Genomic DNA, 10024 nt, shown 5'->3' with positions numbered 1-10024 from the left:
TGCTGCTGGTAGAGTAGCTAGCTAGCTTACCTAGCTGTAACGACTAGCTAGGATAACTAGGATGCTGCTGGTAGAGTAGCTAGTTAGCTTACCCAGCTGTTCCAACTAGCTAGGATAACTAGGATGCTGCTGGTAGAGTAGCTAGCTAGCTTACCCAGCTGTACCGACTAGCTAGGATAACTAGGATGCTGCTGGTAGAGTAGCTAGCTAGCTTACCCAGCTGTACCGACTAGCTAGGATAACTAGGATGCTGCTGGTAGGGTACCTAGCTAGCTAGCTTACCCAGCTGTACCGACTAGCTTGGATAACTAGGATGCTGCTGGTAGAGTAGCTAGTTAGCTTACCCAGCTGTTCCAACTAGCTAGGATAACTAGGATGCTGCTGGTAGAGTAGCTAGCTAGCTTACCCAGCTGTACCGACTAGCTAGGATAACTAGGATGCTGCTGGTAGAGTAGCTAGCTAGCTTACCCAGCTGTACCGACTAGCTAGGATAACTAGGATGCTGCTGGTAGGGTAGCTAGCTAGCTAGCTTACCCAGCTGTACCTACTAGCTTGGATAACTAGGATGCTGCTGGTAGAGATGCTAGCTAGCTTACCTAGCTGTACCGACTAGCTAGGATAACTAGGATGCTGCTGGTAGAGTAGCTAGCTAGCTTACCTAGCTGTACCGACTAGCTAGGATAACTAGGATGCTGCTGGTAGAGTAGCTAGCTAGCTTACCTAGCTTTACCGACTAGCTTGGCTCGCTAGCAGGACGTTCGTCTGTCGTTTGTCTCGATGATGATGACGAATCCGGTGAACCACAAAATGAAACAAGGATAGAGAGTGAAAAGGATCTGGCTACACTCATACTGTCCCTGACCGTAAAGCAAAAAGCTAATTGAACAATAAAGTTTGGCGTTTCAACACTGTAACAAACTCCATCGTTATTCCCCAAAATTTACCTTAGTCCACTCTGCGCGTAACCGGACAATATTCTTGGTGCCACACAGGACGTGGACTCGGACAGTTCCAGAACGCGGACATGAGCAGTGCAACACAATCAACTAAGCCCAGTCTTTACAGTGGGTTACATTAGTAATATTCATTTTTTATTATTATGTTAAACAAACGTTCCACTTTTTTTATAACAATATTTTGAGATCTAGGCCCATATCCACAAAGCGTCTCAGAGTAGAGAAGTGGTCGTATAAGTGCTGAGAATAAAGACATTTGACACTTCCGGGAATAAATTAAAGCTATGCATGAAATCTCTAGTCCCACCTAGTCAGCAGATATTTAGGACACCTCGTGAGCTGTCCTAAGTAGTTTCTGAGTTAACAGCAGGTGTCTTGATAATACTATAGAACAATGCAGTGAGTCAGTGGTTCCTGAGCCACATGTAAATGCTTTGTAGTAGTTAAAATAATGTTTTGATATTTGATATGATCAATCCATAAATAATATATGTCCTGTGCTTTTGGCAATGATTTATGTATAATACTTATGTATAACAAGTGATACCATGTATGTCTCCAAAGCATTTTGTCTTCATTTTGGCAGATTAATTTATGCTAATTTCCCAAGATTAACTCAGGAGTTGGAGCTGTGGCAGGAGTTGGACCTGTGGCTGAAAGGTGGCTGGTTTGAATCCCGGGCCGGGCGCTGGAAAAAACAGGAGGAATTGATCTGACCACTGGAGGGCTGCTGGGTTCACATCCTCAAAACATTCACCTTTCATTGATCAGAACTCTAGAGGTTCTTCTTCACTGAACCCCAAAATATATATCACTTTTAGTGGTTCCATATATTAAGGAAGTGATAGAAGCCTTTTTGGTTCTATAAGGAACCTTCTTTTCTAAGAGTGTAAAATAAACACGTTTTTCTTTTGATTATTTAATTATCCACATCATGTTATTTCAAGTTCTCCCTTGGGAGCACAACATCACATTGTTAAAAAAAATTATGCTAAATTTGTCATGGCTATAAATTGGGCAATTGAAGACATCTAGGGCGTAATCTGTGTTCGATGAAAATGAACATTGTATGCAACGTTGCAGGCAACATTATTTGCAAGGGACTTGATGCCTACTATGCCAAAGCTATTTAGAGTTGTTAAACGGGTGTGAAGAGTGTGTTGATATAACGGGAATATTGTCAAAATTCTTCTTGTAACAACGATCAGAATTGGTAAAGAAAATATGCATTCCATTATATTAGGCAATAATTAAGAGTAGGCAAAGTGGTCGTGTCATGTGAAAATTCTATCAAATGTGTTACATTGCAACGAGTACAGTCAGGGTGCCGTGGAGCCCCTGCAGTACCTCCACAGACCCCGGATTGAGAACCCCTGCAGTACCTCCACAGACCCCGGATTGAGAACCCCTGATTTAGCAGATGCTCTTATCCAGAGAGATTTACAGTAACTGCATTCATCTTAAGATAGCTATTTATTTTGGAAATAAAGTTAATAAATTCTTCATAAAATTGTCATCTTACCTCTTAGCTTTGGTGTCATGTCCCCCAGAGAGATGCATTTTAGAGACAGGGCCCCCCTCCTCTCTCTCCCCAGAGAGACTCATTTTAGAGCAGTGACCCCTAAACAGAGATCCAACATGTTGATTGTGGTCAACACAGGGACAACTAAACAGAGATCCAGCATGTTGGTTGTGGTTAACACAGTAACAACTAAACAGAGATCCAGCATGTTGATTGTGGTTAACACAGTGACAACTAAACAGAGATCCAGCATGTTGGTTGTGGTTAACACAGTGACAACTAAACAGAGATCCAACATGTTGGTTGTGGTTAACACAGTGACAACTAAACAGAGATCCAGCATGTTGGTTGTGGTCAACACAGTGACAACTAAACAGAGATCCAGCATGTTGGTTGTGGTTAACACAGTGACAACTAAACAGAGATCCAACATGTTGGTTGTGGTTAACACAGTGACAACTAAACAGAGATCCAGCATGTTGGTTGTGGTTAACACAGTGACAACTAAACAGAGATCCAGCATGTTGGTTGTGGTTAACACAGTGACAACTAAACAGAGATCCAGCATGTTGGTTGTGGTTAACACAGTGACTAATTCTTGAATGTCAATTGTTCTCATTCATTCATTATCTCTTTGAGAAATATATTTTTAACAACTTTCTCTTTTACTTCTCTACATTCATGAAGAAAAAGATGTACTATTTACTCCATACATTTTCCCTGACACCCAAAAGTACTCGTTACATGTTGAATGCTTAGCAGGACAGAAAACGGTCCAATTTGAACACTTATCAAGAGAACATCCCTACTGCCTCTGATCTGGAGGACTAACTAAACAGAGAACATCCCTGGTCATCCCTACTGCCTCTGATCTGGAGGACTAACTAAACAGAGAACATCCCTGGTCATCCCTACTGCGGACTCACTAAACAGAGAACATCCCTGGTCATCCCTACTGCCTCTGATCTGGAGGACTCACTAAACAGAGAACATCCCTGGTCATCCCTACTGCCTCTGATCTGGAGGACTCACTAAACAGAGAACATCCCTGGTCATCCCTACTGTCTCTGATCTGGAGGACTCACTAAACAGAGAACATCCCTGGTCATCCCTACTGCCTCTGATCTGAAGGACTCACTAAACAGAGAACATCCCTGGTCATCCCTGCCTCTGATCTGGAGGACTCACTAAAAACAAATGCTTCATTTTTAAATGATGTCTGAGTGTTGGAGTGTGACCCTGGCTATCCGTAAATTAAAATAACAAGAAAATTGTGCCGTCTGGTTTGCTTAATAAAAGGAATTTTAAATTATCACTACTTTACTTTTACTTTTGATGCTTAAGTATATTTTAGCAATTATATTTACCTTTGATACTTAATTATATTTGAAACCAAATACTTTGACTTTTACTGAAGAAGTATTTTACTGGGTGACTTTCACTTTTAATTGAGTCATTTTCTATTAAGGTATCTTTACTTTTACTCCAGTATGAGAATTGAGTACTTTTTCCACCACTGTTCTAACGTTCTAGAGACATATGAGCCACAGTTTCAACAGACATTTTGTAACTGCGTGGGCTACAAAGTTACTTTCAGTTTCATATAAGGAAATAAAACAACGGTCACAGGGTGAATTCGTTTTGCATTGCCCGGCTCCCCGGGTGCGCAGAGTTTACGCATTTTAGACCATTCCATTGGTCCTTAAAGAAAAACTCCACTCACCTGTAGCACCGGGCCATGCAAAACGAACTTCCCACTGTCGCAGGGCACTGAGACACAGAGTTCTAAACCCAGAGTTCTAAACCCAGACGCGTTTCTTCTCTTACATTATTTTAGATAAACATATAATTTACTCTAAACCAAGTTTAGCTGTGTTTTTTTCCTCCAAAATGTGAGTTACTGTAGGACTTTAATAATTGTTAACAGGCCTACAAACCCAAAAGGTTTTAATTTGAGAATGTTCATTTGTATGCCTCAAATATTAAACTGTCTTAAAATATTTAATGATTAGTTGAATCAGGTGTGTAAGTGCTGGTAAGAACAAAAGGATTGAGAAACCCTGAGATAAACATTAAACCATATAATGTAAAAGCTCCTCCACCATCTTTACCAGACGTTTTACTGATAACATGTAGACCTACTGATTAGTTTCCACTTTGAAAACTGCTGTCTGTCAGCAACTCAGCTCAAGTAGCAGTTCTAACTAGTAATATCTCATTCCTAGTATTCATTCTCTTACTCTGTCCTTTAGAATAGATTATTGTTCAGAAATACTTACTTTATTTTTCAATAATCTCCATATAGTGTTTTCTGCTCTGTCGTCTCAAAATGGATCCTGTACAAAAGAACAACTTTACTTTCTGTTTCAATCAGCCATCTCCCCACCCTGATAATAAAGTTTTTTATTGGTATCTTCCACTAGAGGGCAGTAAACACCTGCTGTTCGGTTTCATACAGGCAGTGTCCCAGAGTTGGATTGCTGATCTAGAATCAGGTCCCCCCTCTCCATGTAATCTGATTCATTATGATATAGGATCAGGTCCCCCCTCTCCATGTAATCTGACTCATTATGATATAGGATCAGGTCCCCCCTCTCCATGTAATCTGACTCATTATTATCTAGGATCAGGTCCCCCCTCTCCATGTAATCTGATTCATTATGATCTAGGATCAGGTCCCCCCTCTCCATGTAATCTGATTCATTGTGATCTAGGATCAGGTCCCTCCTCTCCATGTAATCTGATTCATTATGATCTAGGATCAGGTCCACCCTCTCCATGTAATCTGATTCATTATGATCTAGGATCAGGTCCCTCCTCTCCATGTAATCTGATTCATTATGATCTAGGATCAGGTCCCCCCTCTCCATGTAATCTGATTCATTATGATCTAGGATCAGGTCCCCCCCTCTCCATGTAATCTGATTCATTATGATCTAGGATCAGGTTCCCCCCTCTCCATGTAATCTGATTCATTATGATATAGGATCTTTTTTTTCACCTTTATTTAACCAGGTGGCCAGTTGAGAACAAGTTCTCATTTACAACTGCGACCTGGCCAAGATAAAGCAAAGCAGTGCGACAGATACAACAACACAGAGTTACATGGAATAAACAAGCGTACAGTCAACACAAAAGAAAAAAGAAAGTCTATATACAGTGTGTGCAAATGGCTTGAGGAGGTAAGGCAATAAATAGGCCGTAGTAGCAAAGTAATCACAATTTAGCAGATTAACACTGGAGTGATAGATGAGCAGATGATGATGTGTAAGTAGAGATACTGGAGTGCAAAAGAGCAGCAAAGTAAATAAAAACAATATGGGGATGAGGTAGGTAGATTGGGTGGGATATTTACAGATGGACTATGTACAGCTGCAGCGATCGGTTAGCTGCTCAGATAGCTGATGTGTAAAGTTAGTGAGGGAGATATGAGTCTCCAACCAGTGATTTTTGCAATTCGTTCCATTCACTGGCAGCAGAGAACTGGAAGGAAATGCGGCCAAAGGAGGTGTTGGCTTTGGGGATGACCAGTGAGATGTACCTGCTGGAGCGCGTGCTACTGGTGGGTGTTGTTATCGTGACCAGTGAGCTGAGATAAGGCGGAGCTTTACCTAGCATAGACTTGTAGATGACCTGGAGCCAGTGGGTCTGGCGACGAATATGTAGCGAGGGCCAGCCGACTAAAATGACCTGGGTTGCAATCATGAAAAAAACGACCCGGCCTTCATCGTTTGACATTGAGAACATTGGGAGAGATGAGAGCTGACGTTTTAGTAAATGTGCAGATTACGTATCTCAGTCACAGACAAGAAGCTCAATTAAGACATTATCTTCACCACTGGGACTGGGGACAACAGGACCACCGGCCAAATAATACAGTTCAACACTTCCACACTACCACAGTGAGTAGAATCAGGCTTCTGATCACAGAAAACGTGCAGAATTATTAACCTGTATTTTCACGGCTGGATAAAAAACGTACCCGATTTAATCTGGTTACTACTCCTGCCCAGTAACTAGAATATGCATATAATTATTGGCTTTGGATAGAAAACACCCTAAAGTTTCTAAAACTGTTTGAATGGTGTCTGTGAGTATAACAGAACTCATATGGCAGGCAAAAACCTGAGAAGATTTCATGCAGGAAGTGGCATGTCTGACAATGTGTCGTTCTTCTTGTCTCTGTTTATTGAAGAGTGAGGATCTTAGCTGTCCCGTGACACTTCCTACGGCTGCCATAGGGTCTCAGAAGGCGGTAAAAACGCTGAATCGTGGCTTTGCAGGCTCTGGCTGAAACAAAGTAGCGCGTTTGGGTAGTGGCTGGTTACAGTACTGTGAGACTCAGGCTCGTGCCCGCGTCGACCGAAAGCTTTGTTTTCTTTCCTCTGTTTAGCTAAATGGACATTCCCGGTCGGAATATTATCGCTTTTTTACGAGAAAAATGGCATAAAAATGGATTTTAAACAGCGGTTGACATGCTTCGAAGTACGGTAATGGAATATTTAGATTTTTTTTGTCACGAATTGCACCATGCGCGCGACCCTGATTTACCATTTCTGATAGTGTCTGGGACGCACGAACAAAACGCCGCTATTCGGATATAACGATGGATTATTTTGGACCAAACCAACATTTGTTATTGAAGTAGCAGTCCTGGGAGTGCATTCTGACGAAGACAACAAAAGGTAATCAAACTTTTATAATAGTAAATCTGATATTGGTGAGTGCTAAACTTGCCGGGTGTCTAAATAGCTAGCCCGTGATGGCTGGGCTATGTACTTAGAATATTGCAAAATGTGCTTTCACCAAAAAGCTATTTTAAAATCGGACATATCGAGTGCATAGAGGAGTTCTGTATCTATAATTCTTAAAATAATTGTTATGCTTTTTGTGAACGTTTATCGTGAGTAATTTAGTAAATTGTTAGCAAATTCCCCGGAAGTTTGCGGGGGGTATGCTAGTTCTGAACGTCACATGCTAATGTAAAAAGCTGTTTTTTGATATAAATATGAACTTGATTGAAAAAAGCATGCATGTATTGTATAACATAATGTCCTAGGTGTGTCATCTGATGAAGATCATCAAAGGTTAGTGCTGCATTTAGCTGTCTTCTTGGTTTTTGTGACATTATATGCTAGCTTGAAAAATGGGTGTCTGATTATTTCTGGCTGGGTACTCTGCTGACATAATCTAATGTTTTGCTTTCGCTGTAAAGCCTTTTTGAAATCGGACAGTGTGGTTAGATAAAGGAGAGTCTTGTCTTTAAAATGCTGTGAAATAGTCATATGTTTGAAAAATTGAAGTTTTTGTATTTTTGAGGAATATGTAATTCGTGCCACGCCTATCATTGGATATTGGAGCAGGTGTTCCGCTTGTGGAACGTCTAGATGTAACAGGTTAATGATGAATTGTATTAGACGTTATTAGACATTTCTGTTGTTGAGGAGGATGGGAGACCCACAGTATAGGTGCGTAACGCACAGAGACGTCAAAAATGTGTTTCAAAAATCGTCGAAGAGTAATTATTTTAACCTAAAGCATTTAATAAAGACACTTATAGTACAATATTATGGGGAATAGGAATGAGAGGGCTACTTACTTATGATTTATTATTGGAGAATACCACAACAACATTACATGTTGGACTGTACACATTAATATGATTTATTATATACCACAACAACATTACATGTTGGACTGAACACATTAATATGATTTATTATATACCACAACAACATTACATGTTGGACTGTACACATTAATATGATTTATTATATACCACAACAACATTACATGTTGGACTGTACACATTAATATGATTTATTATATACCACAACAACATTACATGTTGGACTGAACACATTAATATGATTTATTATATACCACAACAACATTACATGTTGGACTGTACACATTAATATGATTTATTATATACCACAACAACATTACATGTTGGACTGAACACATTAATATGATTTATTATATACCACAACAACATTACATGTTGGACTGAACACATTAATATGATTTATTATATACCACAACAACATTACATGTTGGACTGTACACATTAATATGATTTATTATATACCACAACAACATTACATGTTGGACTGTACACATTAATATGATTTATTATATACTACAACAACATTACATGTTGGACTGAACACATTAATATGATTTATTATATACCACAACAACATTTCATGTTGGACTGTACACATTAATATGATTTATTATATACTACAACAACATTACATGTTGGACTGAACACATTAATATGATTTATTATTGGAGAATACCACAACAACATTACATGTTGGACTGAACACATTAATATGATTTATTATATACCACAACAACATTACATGTTGGACTGAACACATTAATATGATTTATTATATACCACAACAACATTACATGTTGGACTGTACACATTAATATGATTTATTATATACCACAACAACATTACATGTTGGACTGTACACATTAATATGATTTATTATATACTACAACAACATTACATGTTGGACTGAACACATTAATATGATTTATTATATACCACAACAACATTTCATGTTGGACTGTACACATTAATATGATTTATTATATACTACAACAACATTACATGTTGGACTGAACACATTAATATGATTTATTATTGGAGAATACCACAACAACATTACATGTTGGACTGAACACATTAATATGATTTATTATATACCACAACAACATTACATGTTGGACTGTACACATCAATATGATGTATTATATACCACAACAACATTTCATGTTGGACTGAACACATTAATATGATTTATTATATACCACAACAACATTTCATGTTGGACTGAACAAATTAATGTTATTTATTATATACCACAACAACATTTCATGTTGGACTGAACACATTAATGTTATTTATTATATACCACAACAACATTACATGTTGGACTGTACACATTAATATGATTTATTATTGGAGAATACCACAACAACATTTCATGTTGGACTGTACAAATTAATGTTATTTATTATATACCACAACAACATTTCATGTTGGACTGAACACATTAATATGATTTATTATATACCACAACAACATTACATGTTGGACTGAACAAATTAATGTTATTTATTATATACCACAACAACATTTCATGTTGGACTGTACACATTAATATGATTTATTATATACCACAACAACATTACATGTTGGACTGTACAAATTAATATGATTTATTATATACCACAACAACATTACATGTTGGACTGTACACATTAATATGATTTATTAAAAACAAAGGAGGACAAAGGCACTCTTCATATAATTAATTAAAATGCCTTTATCTGTATGTTATGTTCAATAGAAACAAAGTTTTTAAAAATCCTACGCGTTTCGGCTGCATGGCCTTCGTCAGGGAGTACAAAGAATAATACAATGACTTCTTTTGAACAGCTTTTCCAATTAGCCCTAATTTGAAGAGGGAGTGGTTACACAATGAATTGGACACACCTAGAGACGCCTTCAAGACCTCTTAGC

General features: G+C 38.4%; 1 long non-coding RNA gene across 1 annotated transcript; it reads right to left on the bottom strand.

Moving 5' to 3' along the window:
• Window positions 1-598: 598 nt before the first annotated feature.
• Window positions 599-4861, bottom strand: LOC123741812 (uncharacterized). Its single transcript, XR_006769366.1, has 3 exons — window positions 4758-4861; window positions 2479-2577; window positions 599-1644 (listed from the first exon to the last, which is right to left on the bottom strand). It is a non-coding gene; the product is annotated as an uncharacterized lncRNA (long non-coding RNA).
• Window positions 4862-10024: the final 5163 nt, after the last annotated feature.

The sequence above is a fragment of the Salmo salar genome, chromosome ssa03 (genome assembly GCF_905237065.1).
Source record: "Salmo salar chromosome ssa03, Ssal_v3.1, whole genome shotgun sequence".
Lineage (NCBI taxonomy): Eukaryota > Metazoa > Chordata > Actinopteri > Salmoniformes > Salmonidae > Salmo > Salmo salar.
This window is presented reverse-complemented; position numbering and strand designations above follow the sequence as displayed.